Source organism: Aulonocara stuartgranti (genome assembly GCF_965226115.1).
Source record: "Aulonocara stuartgranti genome assembly, chromosome: 1".
Taxonomy (NCBI): Eukaryota; Metazoa; Chordata; class Actinopteri; order Cichliformes; family Cichlidae; genus Aulonocara; species Aulonocara stuartgranti.
The window spans coordinates 26,046,460-26,062,982 of record NC_138939.1 but is presented as its reverse complement, the minus strand read 5'-3'; the positions used below and the strand labels follow the sequence as shown (position 1 = coordinate 26,062,982).

Below are 16,523 nucleotides of genomic sequence, written 5' to 3'. Positions count from 1 at the left end.
GTTGATATAAGTGTGTTCTCATTCCATGGCATAAAATGTTGTGGTTCAGTCAGAAAATGCTGGGTTCACAGATATTTGTGCAATTTTCCATGTGAACAGAAGACCAAAATGCATAGAAGAACCTAGACTGGCTAATATTCATGTCCACACCAAATATCACCTTTTTCCACTCTGTTATTTGCAGCTGAGATGTTAAGGTGTACAGAACACTGGTGTCAGCGCTATTGTATAGAGGAAATCCTGTTATGGGATTATGGGTGTGACTATCAAGGTAACTCTAAAAAGGTTCCTTTCCACCTGTCATCAGTTTTACTTTGTACTTGCATTACCTTTGTTATGAATTGTCAAGATAGTGACTGCATATGTTAATGGAATTAGTTGTGGTTGTTTTGCAGAAAAAACTGTGACTCTATCAGTGCTCCTCAGTGCTTTGATATTTTGAAAAAGTATCATGTTGAAAACTACAGCTTTGTTAACAGACGCTATGGGTGGGCTTTAGATCACTATCCATCGGCCACCATACATGTAACCCAGCTGTGAAATTGTGAGTGGCTTCAAAACTTGTGTGAGTCTTTGGGATGAAAATTCCTTCTTGATGCCAAATGTCAGAGGAGAAAGGCCAGACTCCTTCAAGCTGATAGGAAGGCAACAGTAACTCAAATAAGCACTTGTTACAATCAAGGTCTGCCGAAGAGTATCTCTGAAAGCAAAACACATACAGCCTTGAAGCAGATGGGCTGTAACAGCAGAGACTTCACTAGGTGCCACACATGCCAGCTCAGAAGAGGAAACTGAGGCCAGAATCACAAGGATCACCAAAACCGGACAATAGAAGATAAAAAAAAAACTGACTGGTCTCAGTTTCTGCTGCCGCATTTGGATGGTAGGTTTAAAATGTTGTGTAAACGATGCAAATGGTTAGATCTATCCTGCCTTGTTCAGACTGGTGGCGGCTTAATGGTGTGGAGGATATTTTGTTGGAACACTTTGGGCCACTTAGTAAAAACAGAATTGTTTCTGACCATCCATCCATCTCTTTATGACCACAGTGTGCCCATCTCCCGATGGCTGCTTCTAACAGGGTTAACGCACCGTGTGACAAAGCCCAAATCTTCTCAGTCTGGTTTCTTGAGAGTTCACTGCATTGAGATGACTTCCAGATACCAGATCTCAATCTGATAGATGACCATTGAGATTTGAGGGAATGGGAGATTCACATCATAAAAGCTGATAAATCTACAATAATATGACGCAAAATCTCCGAGGACTGTCCAGCGCCTCGTTCAATGTATGTCACAGAGGATTAGAGCAGTTTTTAATGTTAAAGGTTATTATCCAACCTGGTACTACAAAAGGTGTTGAGTGTATATATGTCATATAGGCACTGTGGTCACTAACACCCTGTTAGTGACCACAGTGCCTTTGTATTGGGCATGTCCTGTTTGTCACGGTCTGGCGGGGGCAGACCGTATGTGTTGCAGAGGAGGACTCAAACGCAGACCAAAACGTGGTGTGGATTAACAAAACAAGCCGTTTATTGAGACTAGCAACGAGGGTACAAAATAATAGGGCATCGGTGAAAACTAAACAATAACCTAAACTGGGTGACCTAATAACAAAACAAAAACCTTAACCATAGTGAACTGACATGGGTACCTGGAGATGAGACATGGATGCGCAGACGACCTGACAACAAATGACTGAAAGCACACGGACTAAATACACACAGGAGGATGATGGGGGAAGTGGGAACACATGGGGAAACAGCTGGCACACATGAACATAATGACGTCACAGTGGGAGAGTAAAACTGAACACGATGAACACAGAAACACCAGACCTCTTCACAATAAAACAGGAAACATAAAGAGACATAGACATGACAACCCGAACTTGACAACGTAAGACACAGACATGAAACGCATGAAGAGCAGGGGAGATTTAACATAGTTGGAAACACGAGGGGGAAATAATAAGAACTAGAAACACCTAGGCATGATAACAAATGAACTTAGGAAACCTGACGGGCTTACATAAACTAAAACTCAAAACGCTGGGTCAACAGACCCAGGATCATGACACTGTTTGCTTAAAACTATCTATCCTTGAATTGAAAGCACAGGTTTAAGTGGTTTATTTTTTTAACCACTTAAAAAAGAAATAAAGGAGTTATTTCTTTATCACAATTACGAACTTTTTTCCTCATTCTTTCTGTGTTCTTTGCTTTGTGGATGGCATGCTGTAAAATCAGAAACGAGAAAACAAAGTACTAAAGAGACTATAATGCACTTCATTCAAGGTTGAAGGAGATCTGTGTTGAATATATGTCGCATTGCAAGTAAAGTGTTCCCTCTCCCTCTCCTAGAAAAGTAGAAGGGTATTAAAGACTTAGAAGACAGGTGCCCTATATGGTCTGATTGTCTAGCTGTCTCACTGAGCTGTAGATTCAGCCTGAGTTAATGGAGTGCCAGATGAGTGTTCCTTGTTAATATCAGCCATTCATGCATTTCAGGAAGCCGTTTCTTCTTTCAAGGGGCACTAAGTCTACTTACCTAATTTGGTGAATAAAATGTGAAAGTTTTTCGAAGAAAAAAAAAAAGCTCTGTCTTCATTTCTTTTATTTGCCCTCTTTGAGTGATGCTGGTCACTGATCTGCGGCACTGTAAGTGAAAAAGTATACCATATTTGGAAATGGGTAGACCAGAGGCCGAATTATGCATTCACACATCACATAAACATGTGCGGTACAATCTGCCAGTTAACTAATTTAACATACTCGAAATGTCACGCTTTTCCTGTTTTGCAGTGGGTAATGCCAATAAGAGCTGAAATTTCAGCTGAGGCAACAGGGCTGCACACTACTAATTGGATGGCAATAAAAGGGCAACAGAAAGAGAAAAACAGGAGTGAACATATTAATCCTTTTGCACTTTGTTTTTACCTTCTGACCTGACAGTGATGAGCAAAGAAACAAAGGAAAAAGGCACAGAAATGAAAGAAATGAGCACAGATTCGAGGCAGCAGAGAGAAAGGACAAATATAGACAGATGAACAGGTGGCTAGAGAAATAAATGTTTATGATGCAGCTCATTTTGCTTCAAGTTTTGCAATTAATGCCATATGGAACCTAAAATTTTGTGCCCAGTGCTTTGTTCCATCGTTGTTTCTTCTTTAAATAAACTTAAACCATGTCTGCTTCTTTTTTTTTCACGAGGCTTTGGGGTTTTTTAACTCCCAGGACAGGTTGATAAAATTCAGATGCAGAGATTTAAATGAATATGTCCTCTGCTTCAGCAAAATAATTAAATTACTTTTATTTCATTTAACATGTTTTGTAGGCCAACCTTTTTGGCCCTGATTTTTGGATCACCTTTTAGGCTTAGAAGAACAAGTTGATGTTTGATTTTACCTGAGCTTCGCTACATGCTAGGAAAACATGCATTTCTGTAATTAATAGTAAAAATACAAACTACTAAAAGTGCACTTTTTCAGATGCATGCTTACTATATTCCTTACATTCCCTTCATTTTAGTCAGCAACAAGAAGTATGACTTCACTGTTCATTATGGCTTTGCACTAAAAAGAGTCTCCTGTAATATTTCAGGATTGACCAGTTGAAGTATTATGCATGATGCATTACTCTTTTACAGGGAGGATTAGAGACACTAGTCATATGTTCCGGCTGGCAACAAACAGAGTGATCAGGAACAAATCATTTGCATGCTTGTGTAACATTCTCCAATGAACTTTGGATGAGTGCTTTCACGCCCCAGCTCAAAAGAGAGCAAACAACACATAGTCCTTAAATAATACTATTTTAAGCACACAAAGCAATGCAATCCTATGCACGCACTGTCTATAAATATTATGGGGTGTGAAAGTGCACGGATTTGAAACACAAATCAAAATGAGAAATGTCAGCTGGCGAGCTGGGAGATGAGAGTGAGATGATCTTGCAGGTCTGACTAATAAACTCCCGAGTCCACCATACTCAGGTGTACTTCACTGCTGCCAAGGGACCCTCTCAAAACCCACACTTGCAGTAAGCAGTCAAGTGCCCACTTGTGTGACGCAGTTCTTGTAATTGCCCTAGTGCCTGTTAGGACTGCAAGAATGTGGAGGATTATCAGATGTCAGTGGGATGCATTTGGACCACTCTGGCAAATAATACTGCATATGACACACTCGAGCTCAGATGACTGGCTGGGGCAAGTAAGTAGAATCAAGAATTCAACATCACAGTTACAATCAGGTGCCACTGAAAACACACTCAGTAGCTGAGAGGATAAAATGTGGTTAAAAAAATGTAAATGGCACACAGGAAGCTCTTCAACCTAGTCCATATAAAATATACATATCATAATTAGATTTTAAATGGCTTCCATATGCAGTATAGTGACAGGTATTTAACACTTTTTAAATCAGATATTGAGTTTTGACTTTGGAAATGAAGAATAATATCCAGGTTGAATCCAACAATATCTTTAACTCAGCTGGCAACAACTAAACAGATTTCTATGGTGAGCTGCAGTAGCTATAAATAACACTTCCAGTGGTGATAAAACAAAATCTCCATCAGTGTAGGTTAAGTGTTCGATAGGTTTGTGTTTGGATCACTCACTTGGCTCCAACCTGACAGTAAGTGAACACACATTTAAGTTTTCATGACTATAAGTGGAGCTATCAGATACACTCAAGGTGTCAGCTCAACAAAAAGAAACGGTTCAGCCTGGCAGAGAAGACGAGATAGGGAAAGAAATCAGGCAGTAACAGTATACGAGTATAATTCTTGTAGAATGAATGTTGTTCTTTTCCTTCAACAAATAACTAACAAATGTAACTAACAAATGTATTGTAGCCTGCTTAATGAAAAACCTTCCAGCTGCGAGCTCATAGTTTATGCCCCCAGTTGGAGGTTTTTCTTGTTAACAAGCTTGACTTTATGCATTCTGATACATTTACAGGTCATATGTTATATTTACTATGCTTTTACATACCTTATCAACTGCATGGTTTCATTTTCAGCCTAATTATGAGCTGCAAATTCAAACTAAACCTCAGTTTATTTTAAAAAATAAATATAGATATTGATAGGTAACACAAGACAGAAGGCAATCACTGAAAGAACACTGCAGTTAAATTATTCTAGTCTTCAATCTGGAGCACAGGAGGGAGAAAACATTCCCAATGCAGATCATCCCCAAAAGAACACCCTTAAACGTCCTTAAGCATTCTATTTGTGCAAGCTAATGTGTCATTTTTACTGGTGACTAACTCAGCATGAGTACTGTTGCACTCGTTTTCACCTTGTGTCTCTGTGTTGGCAATTTTACACACCTCTGATCAGCAGAGTGCCAACTCACTCTTAAGCAGACAGGAGTATAAACACATGCATGAGGTCTAGATGCTCTGCCAGCTCGGATGAGACGCTTTTTGAGCAAGGCAATTTTCTCTTGTTGAGTAATAGCACTCCAAAATATAAAAAACCTAAATAATGAAAAAATAAATGGAAGTATATGTAAAGAAATTTAGATAGGAGTATTTACTGCAGTAAAAACAGTGTCATCTGTATTATGGTTAAAATGTTCTGAGGTACCTTCAGTCACCTGCATGCTCAGACCTTTGGGAGCATTTTTAACTTTAATTTTGGCAGTCTGCTACTTAGTATGAATTAACAGGTGTCAGTGGCTGTGCATTATACCTACATGTCACTTTGTAAGGTTTAAATTAACACCCCACTGTGCATTTCCAATATAATCTTTTCTGACTGCAGAAACTAAACATGGTGGTGGCTATGCTTAATAACTGCAGTGTAAATTACATATGACCAGAGATAACCTTCTATGAAATATAAGCCTCTTAGTGGAAAAAAGCCGTATGGCACTAGTCATCTCTGTTGATCGTAGTTTGGCTGCAGTGCTAATCTCTATTGTCCACAGGTTAAACCTGGGATTTGAGAGATTTTAGGTATTTCATCGACCAAATTTAGCTGCAACAAGCGCAGGTGACACATTGGACCCAAATTTTGTGATTGTACATGGTATAGGTGTTCGTGATCGGTGGTATTTATTTAGGCAAACAAGGGTTGTTAATACCTATAACCACTGTATCTTTAAGAGATTCACTCCGACAGACACCGTAGTGGGAAAAGAATTTTGTGGAAAAATTCATCCATCCATTCTCTTCTGCTTATCCATTTCAGGGTCGCAGGGGGGCTGGAGCCCATCTCAGATACCATAGGGTGAGAGGCGGGGTTCACCCTGGACAGGACGCTGGATACTAACGTTGTATGAAGAAAACTGTGAACATGGCCTGTACTGTGAAGCGCACTGACTGGTCGATAAGACTTGAAAAAATTATATAAATGCAACCCATTTACAATTTTTAACAGAAACATATGCCTGACCAAAGCATTTTAGCATACCAGCTATACAACCATTAGTCCATGCTAGCACTGTAAATTATACAGAATGACTGTAATATGCTTGCCAACTGATACTGAGTACTCCATTATGATGAGTGTCTCTTCTGCTGCTGTGCCCTTCTCTGGTCTCTGTAACAAAGAGTCAAGAAGCATTGATTAACAGACTTTCAGTCTTTGTAGAAAGGAAGCAAGTGCAAAAAAACAAGTAAAATTAGATAAAAGCATGTATAGAATTCTGTTTATTTAGAAGAGTGGCCAAACACGCCTAGCTGTACTCAAGTTCAGATTCATTATTAATGCTCTTCTAATAACTCCACTATTTCTTCATTTTATACATATAGATATATGATGGCAAATATTTTAAAATTCTCTTATGTAGTGCAAAAATGCATAAAGGACAACACTACTGTTAGGAAGTCTACAATAGTGCTGTGCTTCTGGCCTGTCTGTGGTGCTGATCAGAAAGAGTTGGTAAGGTAGGCCGCTGTTTCTTTTTACTTGCTCATTAATGTTTCTCAGCTTCAATCACAGACTTTGAGAGAATATTTGTGTTATCCTGTTAAATTAATACTGCCTACTAATGTTACAAACAGACTGGACTGATACCGAATGCTGTTTAGCTCCAAAAGACAGATAATGTTGCTCTGGTAATTGCTAATACTGAAATGGCTAATGCCATCCAGGGGGATATTTGTGATAACTGTTTAATCCTTCAGTGTTGCTGAGATGGGAGCTTTACTGACCCCACAAAATTCCCCATAAAGTCTTGTGCTACTTCTTTAGCTACTCCTTTTTTTGCCTTGGCAATATTTGGGGGGGAGGGGGGTCATTATCATGCCTGAAGACCTGTCCCAGACCCTTTTCAGTGCTCTCCATTACTGTAGTATGTTGCCAGTGGTGTTCTTGTTGACTGTGGCCCCAACTGCTTTCAGATAATTAACAAGCTCTTCCTGTGTAGGTTTGGGGTGATCCATCGCCTTTCTCGTGATCATCTTCACCGCATGAGGGGAGATCTTTGCATGGATCTCCAGCAAGAGAACATTTAATTTTATATTTCCACCAAACGTCTTGTTGACAGTCTTGTAGCCTATTGAACCTTGAGCAGGTCTACCATCTTGACAACTTTAGTACTCATGACAACTTTTTGGTCTTCCCATGGTGATGGAGAGGGCTTTATAGATATAACGAGATGAGATCAGAAGTATCTGTAATTGATTGATTGCAATCTGTATGCAACATGGGCACACAGCCAGTCTGTAGCAGACAGAATTCTGGTTGTATTGTAGGGAATCAATTTTTTATTTCACTCAGTGACATGCAAATCAACTTATAACTTATAGCTATTTTTTTATTTTTCTAGATTTTTGGTTGATATCCTGTCTTTCTCAATTAAAATGAAATAACCATAAACTATTTTGGTTCTTTGTGAGTACATAAACTTATCAGTTCAACAGGGGATCAAATACTTTTACTCCAAACATATGTTCATGGTATCTCCTGAGACATTAAAGTTTAAACTATTTCAATTCTGTTTGAACACATTAGAGTCTTAATGTCAGCCCCAAAAGTTGGTAGCTCATTTTCCAGCACAGTCCTGACCTCTGTTTTCAGCATGATTCACCAAGTCCTCTCACACCGTGGAAATTATCTCATTTCTAAAACCCTCGAAGCTGAATCTAGCCTTGCCCAAGGGGTTGTACTCACAGTTTTTGTATGGCAGGACCAAAAACAGTCTCTTTTCCCTCTGGGTCAAAACAGGATCTGCTCTTCACAATTCACTACCTCCACAACATACAGTAATTACCTAATTAGGAAAGCCATGGAACCAGAAGCTGAAGAAATAACACAAGAGGCCAGAAGTGGGATGGGATTTTTTTTATTATTTTATGTCACCTGATCTGCCCAGACAAGCAGTTTTTCTATCTAGCAAGCCTTCTGTGTTCTTTCAAGTATTGCAACAGATTTATTGGAATAAAGGACAACTGAGTAACATTGTGAAAGAAGATCCTTGATAAAATTACATTCAAATAAAGTTCAAAGAAATAAAACAAAGGCGTTTGTCTGTTCTATTCCAATGTGTACTGACATAAAACAAATTGTGCAATAGACTGTAGCTCCAGTATGTGTTTTTTTTAAAGATCTTGATTGCAATGACGTAGGGAAAGAAAACTTCTTTTACATCGCTGACAGCTGAGAAAAGAGTGAGGCTCATCAGTTTTTGTGATTCTTTATGACTGATCTGATGCCAGTGCTGGTGTTTCTGGGATTCTGGGGGAAATGATATGAGTAAGCACCGATAAAAAAGCAGAAATGCAAAATTCTAGTGATTATTTTGCATTTTATTCCATGTTTTTCCTTTTCCATGGTAATTAGACCTTTAAAGCAAAAGCAATAAAGTGAATCCTTTTTGCTGAGCTTTTACAAACTGACTACATTTTGATTTAATGTCTTTGAGTGAAGTCTTGTTATCCTGCACCTTATCAATAGCAAAGCAAAACAAAAAGAACTACCAGTAGACAAGAAGGAGAAAATGGACATTTATTGCCTACTGCATTTACAAATCAACAATTAAATACATCATTTGAGCAAAGAGAGAAATCCCATTGTTAGATTCCTCGATTCCAACGTGCTGCCCTGCTGCGCCATGATGAAAAAAATGTCTCCCTTGACCTCTAACACCATACGGAAAAATCCGTTTTAGATCACCGGATGCCTTTGATCAGAAGCTTCAGTCACTGACCAGTACGCCATGTCACATCATGTCTGATGCTGGCAGTCTTTTTATCAGTAGCAAGCAGATGCTCATACCAGCAGCTCTTTCGTTTAAAAGTTTTTTTTGCTTGCTTTGGAGGACTGGAGTCGGAGCTACAGAGGCCATAAGATTATGTGAGCAACAACCAAAGAATGAAGCATTTTGTCCTCTGTGCCTGCAGGTACAGTTTTGTCAGGAGCAACTGTCCTCACAGCTCACTTTAGCATAAGAGACAGTCCCCTATGAAATCCCGATGATTTTGAATTGTTGTGTTATGAAAATACTCGAGATTCATTGATTTACAGGTCACTTAATGAAAATATGACTGCAGGTCTTTTTTATAAGTAGCAATGAAAAAGTAAAAACAACAAAGTCAGCTGCATGAGCTCAACTCAATAGTTCTACTTCTTCATGTGACATGTAGCCATTAGGTGTAACTGGACAGGCTCCATAAAAGTGACTGAAAGGTGCTTTACTCTGTTTGCTTTGTTGTGTAGACCCATATGTGGTAAAGGCAAAGATCAATACCCTGCTGCTGATTCATCATTCACCCTTAGTCCATACTGTCTTTGGTCAAACTAACTGGCCCCATTTGACCATTATATTGTCATGTGTTATGAGAAACACGAGGGGTGCTTGGCAACAAATGTTTGGCAGGATGTTTGAAGAATGACCCACATAGGCCATGGTCTGCTGCACACAGAAAACAGCCATTAGAACTGACAAGCGGCACCCATCTTGCTCATTAAGCGTTGAGCCTCTGAACTGCAGCTCAAGTAATAACACTGAAGTCATAACACTGAAGTTTGTAAGACAGCCAAACTTTATTTTTTTCATTTAGTAAGTAATGTTCCATAAATATGTCAGTTGCAGTGATTAAATGAGCACCATGACTGGTCCAGAAATATATGGAGTTTGTTTATTCGTATTTGCTAATCTATCAGCAGATTTTTTCTTCCTATAGTGCACTAAAAAGAGATTTTAGTCAAACTTCACGGTCAGTCAGTGCTCAGTTAGTAAGCAGAGGGGTAGTGAGAAGTGTTACAGAGTTTAGAGCACTTAAGGTAGTCTTGTTTTCATCACTTTCAGGTGCACGTTTGCAGTAGGTGTAAGATTTGTGTAGTTTATTCTGGGGAAGAAGAAGACAATGATGCAGAGAGCTAGTTCAGGCGTGTAGGGCAGGTGGTGAGCAATGATCCTGCCATTTCAATGGGGTGCCTTTTCAATAACAAGCAACTGTTTAGGTTGTTTCTCCCCTCATGCACTTAAGGATGTTTCAGCAAATGCAGAGTAAAGTCTAACTCTTGGGGTACATAGCCCAAAAGAAATATAGCACTGTGTAGAAGTCTTGAGCCATCCCTTATTTCTTTATATTTTGTCAGAATTAGTTCTGCAGACATGGCACTGTACAAGTGGTGTCTGGAAAATAACCTGTCTCTCAACATCAGCAAAACTAGAGAAATGATAGTGGACTACCGGAAATGACCAGTCAGGGAACACCAGCCCATCCACATAACCAGTGTCAAGATCGAAAGAGAAATTCCTTGGTGTCAACATCACCGAGGACTTCTCCTGGACCCTTCACACAGACACTGCTATCAGGAAAGCTCGCCAGCGACTCTACTTCCTGAGGAGGCTGAGGAAGTTTGGCATGAACGCTAACATGACCTCAAATTTCTACAGGTGTGCAATTGAGAGCTTGCTGATGAGCTGCAATACAGTTTGGTATGGAAGCTGCTCTGCTAGCAGCCGCAAATCACCACAGAGGGTATTGAAGGCAGCAGAGCACATCACTGGCACGAGGCTTCCTGCCATTCAGGACATTTATCTCCAGCGATGCCTCCGTAAAGCACACAGCATCATCAAGGACCACAGCCACCCAGCACATCAGCTCTTCTCCTTGTTACCATCTGGCAGACGTTACAGGAGCCTGTCTGCTCGGACTACAAGACTCAAAAACAGTTTTTACCACCAAGCCATACGACACCTCAACCACAACACTTAAACACACACAACACACTCCACAGGATGCACTCAGAAGCTACCCTGCAGCTTCACAAGTACTCTGTACAATCTACACTGGTCACTCCACTTTATTGGTATTTATATTAAGAAAAAAAAAAGTGCAATGCTGTACAAACTACAAAACGTAACTGTGCAATATCCCATTTGCCCCCCCCCCCCCCCCCCCCTACTGTACCATTCTGCTGAGCGACTGTCTTCTGCTTGTCAAATACATTTCATTGCAGTGTTGACCCTGTGCTAACTTGCATATGACAAATAAAACTGAAGACTGAAAACTACAGACATCTTAAAAGACATCAAAAGCTCTTCTTCAGCTGTGGGCTGCCATCATAATCATTTCTATGGTTAATGAAAATGATTTGAACTCAAATTTTCATTCATAAGTCTATAAGATCTGATGCCACTGATTTTTAGTCTATTTCTTATGTTCCCTGTAGATTAATCAACTGAAGGGCCACATGCATCTCTCAGACTTGTTTTTTTTTTCCTATTTCTTAAAGATTTAGCTTTCAGGTCCTGTTCATCTGCTATATATAGTTTTTTTAAGCCTACCACTTGTTCTTAAGTCCTCTGCTTGTCCAGTTCCCTCTAATGTTTTAAGGGTTGCTGCGCATCATGCCAACATATGCCCAGTTTTCAGTTAATAGGTCTTTGGGAATCACTTTGTTGAGATAAAAATGCTACTTTATTTCAGTCAAACTGTGTTACCTTTGGCAATTTTTAGTATTTTTAACAAAAAAAACAAATTAGTAACAAAATGCCTAAAGATACAATTTCAGGTTGGTTGGTTGCTAAGCTGCCTGTCATGTGTAGTTACAACATTGATCCATCTCTTGAGTTAGGTGTCTTTGTTATGCTTGAATGAATCAGAGGTGAATGTTAAGTGACTTCATAAACAACAACAAAAAAACACTCAGGTAAATGGACTGGACTAAAAATGAGTTTAAAAAAACAGCTAATGTCCAAAGAAAAACTTGGAAAAAGACTTCTGAAAAGCTTCAAGCACTACTCACTTTCAGAGAGGAACCCAGATGTAGGAGGAGAGAAGAATGGTGAATGGTGAAGGCTCTTCACAGAGAGGTGGTTGCAGTGACTAACCACCAAACAAAAAATAGGTATGGGTTTAGCTTTTTAAACAAAGACTTGTGTGACTTTTTGATCACACCAAGATGCTCTTGTTCTACAATCAGCTTCATCACCCATTGAAGGTCGGGGAGGTCAGCTTTTAGCTACTGGCATCAATCACTGGTAGAACAATTCTTCATTAGGTACTGGCACTGCATCGGTGGAAAGGAGGCAGATTTTAAGTCACTTTGACTCTGTTTTCTGAGACTGATTATGCTAACTTAAGTCCTGAACTAAAAACATTTTTCGATTTAGATACTCATTAAATTTTTATCTTAGCACAGGCCGGGGCTTAATTCATGTCTGTTTATATTGGTTTCTCCTTGAATTTGTTGGCTTCAAATTCAATGACTCTTTGTCTGAACTATAATACTTAATTTATACCACTGCCATTGTCGTGCTTGTGAACAGCAGCAGACTCCAAAAGTGACATCATTACTGCTGGCACATGAGATGCTTTGGTGGTGTTTCAGCTGGCTGCAGCCCTCCCAATTTTTGTAACCTGGTGTGTGCAGTGCTGCTGGCACAACAAATGAGCTGGAGGCACAAGTCTGTGAGCCTCCAGAGGCATCACTACAATCCATCAATGCAGCAGCATAGGGATTCCCAGATGGCACAGAAGTTGTGCAGGGAAATAGCCACAATAAATGGAAAAGATGAGATTTTCTGCAGAAAGCTTGAGTTTATGAGGCTACTTCCTACAACTCTACTTCATCATCAGTTGGTGTTCTGGCAGTGCTTTTTTTCAGCAGTAATATTTCTCGGTTGATTGCAGAGCGCTGCACATGCCGAAAGTGTTAAGTGTGAAAGGTTATGATGCTGCGTGGACGTCACAAGTTGCACATGCAGTCACCATCCATCCATGAAAACAATTTAAAGTGTTTAGAGGTCAGCTGTCCCATTTTTTACCTGCATAGATCATGTTTCTAACATAAAATAACTGCTTTCTTTTAAACAAAAAAATGATATGAGCTGTAAATCACTAAGTCATGCCTAAAACCTAAACACAAAGTAAAACACGAACACTAAAACCTCATTCAAATCAGATACTATACCACTTGCATCTGTTCAGCAGCAAAGTGGTAGATCATATGCAAACGCTGGAAGTGACGGTAGCACTCTACATCCTGTCCAGAACTGTGGCTGTTATAATGGTAAGTGCTTTGCGAAACAAATCACATTTTCCGAGAGACTCCAGCACAGCATAAACAAGAAGGCACTTGTTTTGTATGTTAGTGGTGTAGACATCTGCCAGATGGTGGTTTGGCTTTATATACTTTGATTCACATGCAAATGATAAATCCAAGCCTTCCACAAGTAAGAAAAAGAGAATGACCCATGAACAGTGTTGGGTAAGTTACTTTAAAATAGTAACTTAGTTACATTACTAGTTACTTCTCTCAAAAGTAACTCAGTTACTTCAAGTTACTCGTTACTTTCAAAGTAACTAGTTACTAGGGAAAGTAACTTTGGTTTTACTCAGAATTTTCTTGTTAATGTGTTGCTTCCATAACTTTGCCAGTCTTCTAGCTTGCTTACTTGCCACAAGTGCACTGTGCCACCGACAAATAGAAAGGAAAAGATAATGTGCATATTTCCACGAGAGAAATCCCACGCCTGGACCGTCATTGACTGCTGCCATGATTCTAGCCTACGTCACAGCGTCATGTGCGCCTTTTACATCCAACACAAAAACTGCTGTCGTGGTGCTTTCGATTGTACTCAGAACTCGGAAATTCTGCCTTCTGAATAGGAAGATGTAGGTAACACCAGACTGCAGATGAGCTGCATACAGAGCTGGACTGGGACAAAAAAATCGTCCTGGGCATTTTGACTAGAGACTGGCCCACCATTATAGGAAAAATCATAAAGCCTTTGAATGAAAACAAACACTGTTGTGACAGTGATGTACACTGTTCTGATGGTATATATGCATCAATCTATCAATCGTTTGTTGTAAGATTCAGATAATTATTTTTTAAAAGCTAGACATTTTAAATGAGAATAAGAAAGAAAAGTATTTCTTTGTGCCCCCCTTTCCCTGTTAATGCCCTACCTGGCCCCCCTGGCAACACTTTGCTAGATCCGCCCCTGCACAGTTACCAGCTGTCAGCTACCTAAAAAAGGATCCTGGTGTTATTTGTCTCTCAGAAACAGTTCATAACTTCCGTTCAACTCATTCATGTCACCTAAAAGGTAAACCTGTTTCTCCATCCTGTTCAGCTCTGATGATCCAGTAAGGACATCTCCTGGTTTCATCTTCATGTTTCCCTCTCACCAGATAACCAAACCATATCATGACCAGCAGCTTTTTTGCAGCTGTGGCTCCAGCAAACATCAGCTGATACTAGAAATTAATATTAAATAAATTCTAACGATAGCTGATCAAGCTTAAACGTGCTGCTGTTGTTTAGCGCAACATCCGCTGGTTTCCTCTTTCGGCGCAAAGTGAGCGATAAACAAACAAGAGAGCCGATCAGCTGATCATTGATCAGTTTCATGATTGAAGTAGAAACAGGAGAGGGAGGGGGAGAGAATGAGAGGCAGCTGTGCAGCGTAAAGACAGAATAACTCCAGCTTTGTGCCTTTTTCATTGTAGCTGAAGTCCGGGACAAACTGTTCCTTTTCACCTCAATAAGAAACGCGTAATATTTTCTCTGAATACCAGACGGGACGGTTGGCAACTCTAATAACTTATGAACAAAATAAAGTTTAACATCATTAACTTCATAGCACCACCCAGCTGTATAGAAACTCCGTCATGCTAGCTAGCACGCAGTACGGAAAAAGTCAGAATAACGAAAATAAACTCCACCTAAACTTGGTTCATATCTGACCCAGAGAGACTGCAGGTCATAACTTCTTACCTGAAGTTCAGTTCACACTTGGACCGGCGGCCGCCTCGGGTCTCTTTTCCTTCTGCGTCCCTTTTCCTTCATCCACCTGCTGGCCTCCACCACTTGCTAATGTTATTGAATCTGTGGAAGCTCCGCGATGCCACCACACGAAGTAACGAGTAACGACCCTATCTAAATCCCAGTAACGAGTAACGCGTTCCTAGTTTTGGCATAATAACTAGTTACCGTGCTCGTTACCACAATAATAACGTAGTTACAGTTAGTTAGTCCCAACACTGCCCATGAACATGTGAACTCACCGCCGGCATTTCAACTTGTCCACCATCAAGTGTTAATAATGTTTGTTCACAGAGACAGAATATCAACCAAAAATCCAGAAAAACATTATAGACGTTATAAATTGATTTGCAGTATGTTTTGTGTCATGGCCATGCAGGAAGACCCAAGACCATTCTTCAGTGTTCTGGCAGAGGGATGAAGGATCTCGTTCAAGATTTTATGGTACATGGCCCTGTACTTTGGCCCCTCAATGTGTTGAAGTTGTGATGTTCACTTAGCAGAAAAACTGCCACAATACCTCACGTCTCCACCTCCGTGCTTGACTGTGGGAATGGTGCTCTTTGGCTCTTCCTCCAAAGGGTCAGGTTGATTCCAAACAGCTGGATCTCAGTTTCATCTGACCACAACACCTTTCTCATGACCATCCTCACCCAATGAGGCAAGATTTTGAATGAAGCTCCAGACTGAAGGCGATTAATTTTATAATTCTTAAATTTCCAAATAACCACACCAGCAGCTGTTACCTTGTCAGCAAGATTATTGCTGATAATAGTGTTTTCTTTCCTTGGTTAAAAAATAAGCAATTCAAGTTGCTGCCATTAGCACTGTTGCCTCATAGCAAGAAGATCCTGGGTTTCAATCCAGTCTGGGGCTTTTGCACGCTGCCTCTCAGCCTATGATAGCTGGGATAGGTTCCAGTAACCTGCCAAAACCCAAAATTGGATAAGTGGAAGAAACTGGATGGTAGTCTTTGAATAATATCGTAATGATAATTTTACTGGATTAACAACTGCATGCTACACCCAATAAAAAACAAGTTCCTTCTGTTAAACCAGTTGACCTATCAAACATGCTAGAAAGGAAATTTGCTCTCTTCTGAGTCACTTTCATGTAACCTCCTAGAAAGGAGGTTACACCCCCCACTGTTCCACAAGAAGAGAATGGATTGGTTTGTTGGGGCCAATGTAGAAATTATGTAAGAAAGGCTGCATTTAACAGGATCGCTAGGTTCAAATGTCACTGCCACAAAGGTACAATGGTGAAGGTGGAGGGGGTCAGG

General features: G+C 40.0%; 1 protein-coding gene across 2 annotated transcripts in view; it reads right to left on the bottom strand.

Annotated features, from left to right (window-relative positions):
• Window positions 1–15,388, bottom strand: part of LOC309702799 (uncharacterized protein) — a 188,312-nt gene extending 172,924 nt beyond the window's left edge. Inside the window, exons 1-2 of one of the 2 annotated variants that reach the window (XR_014275732.1) lie at window positions 15,194–15,388; window positions 5,648–6,553 (exon numbers count right to left, since the gene is read on the bottom strand). The gene's annotated coding sequence lies outside the window, so the exon portion shown is untranslated. Of the gene's footprint in view, window positions 1–5,647; window positions 6,554–15,193 lie in introns of those variants that run through there. The other variant, XM_082527427.1, reaches the window with a different exon arrangement.
• Between the last annotated feature and the right edge of the window lie 1,135 nt (window positions 15,389–16,523).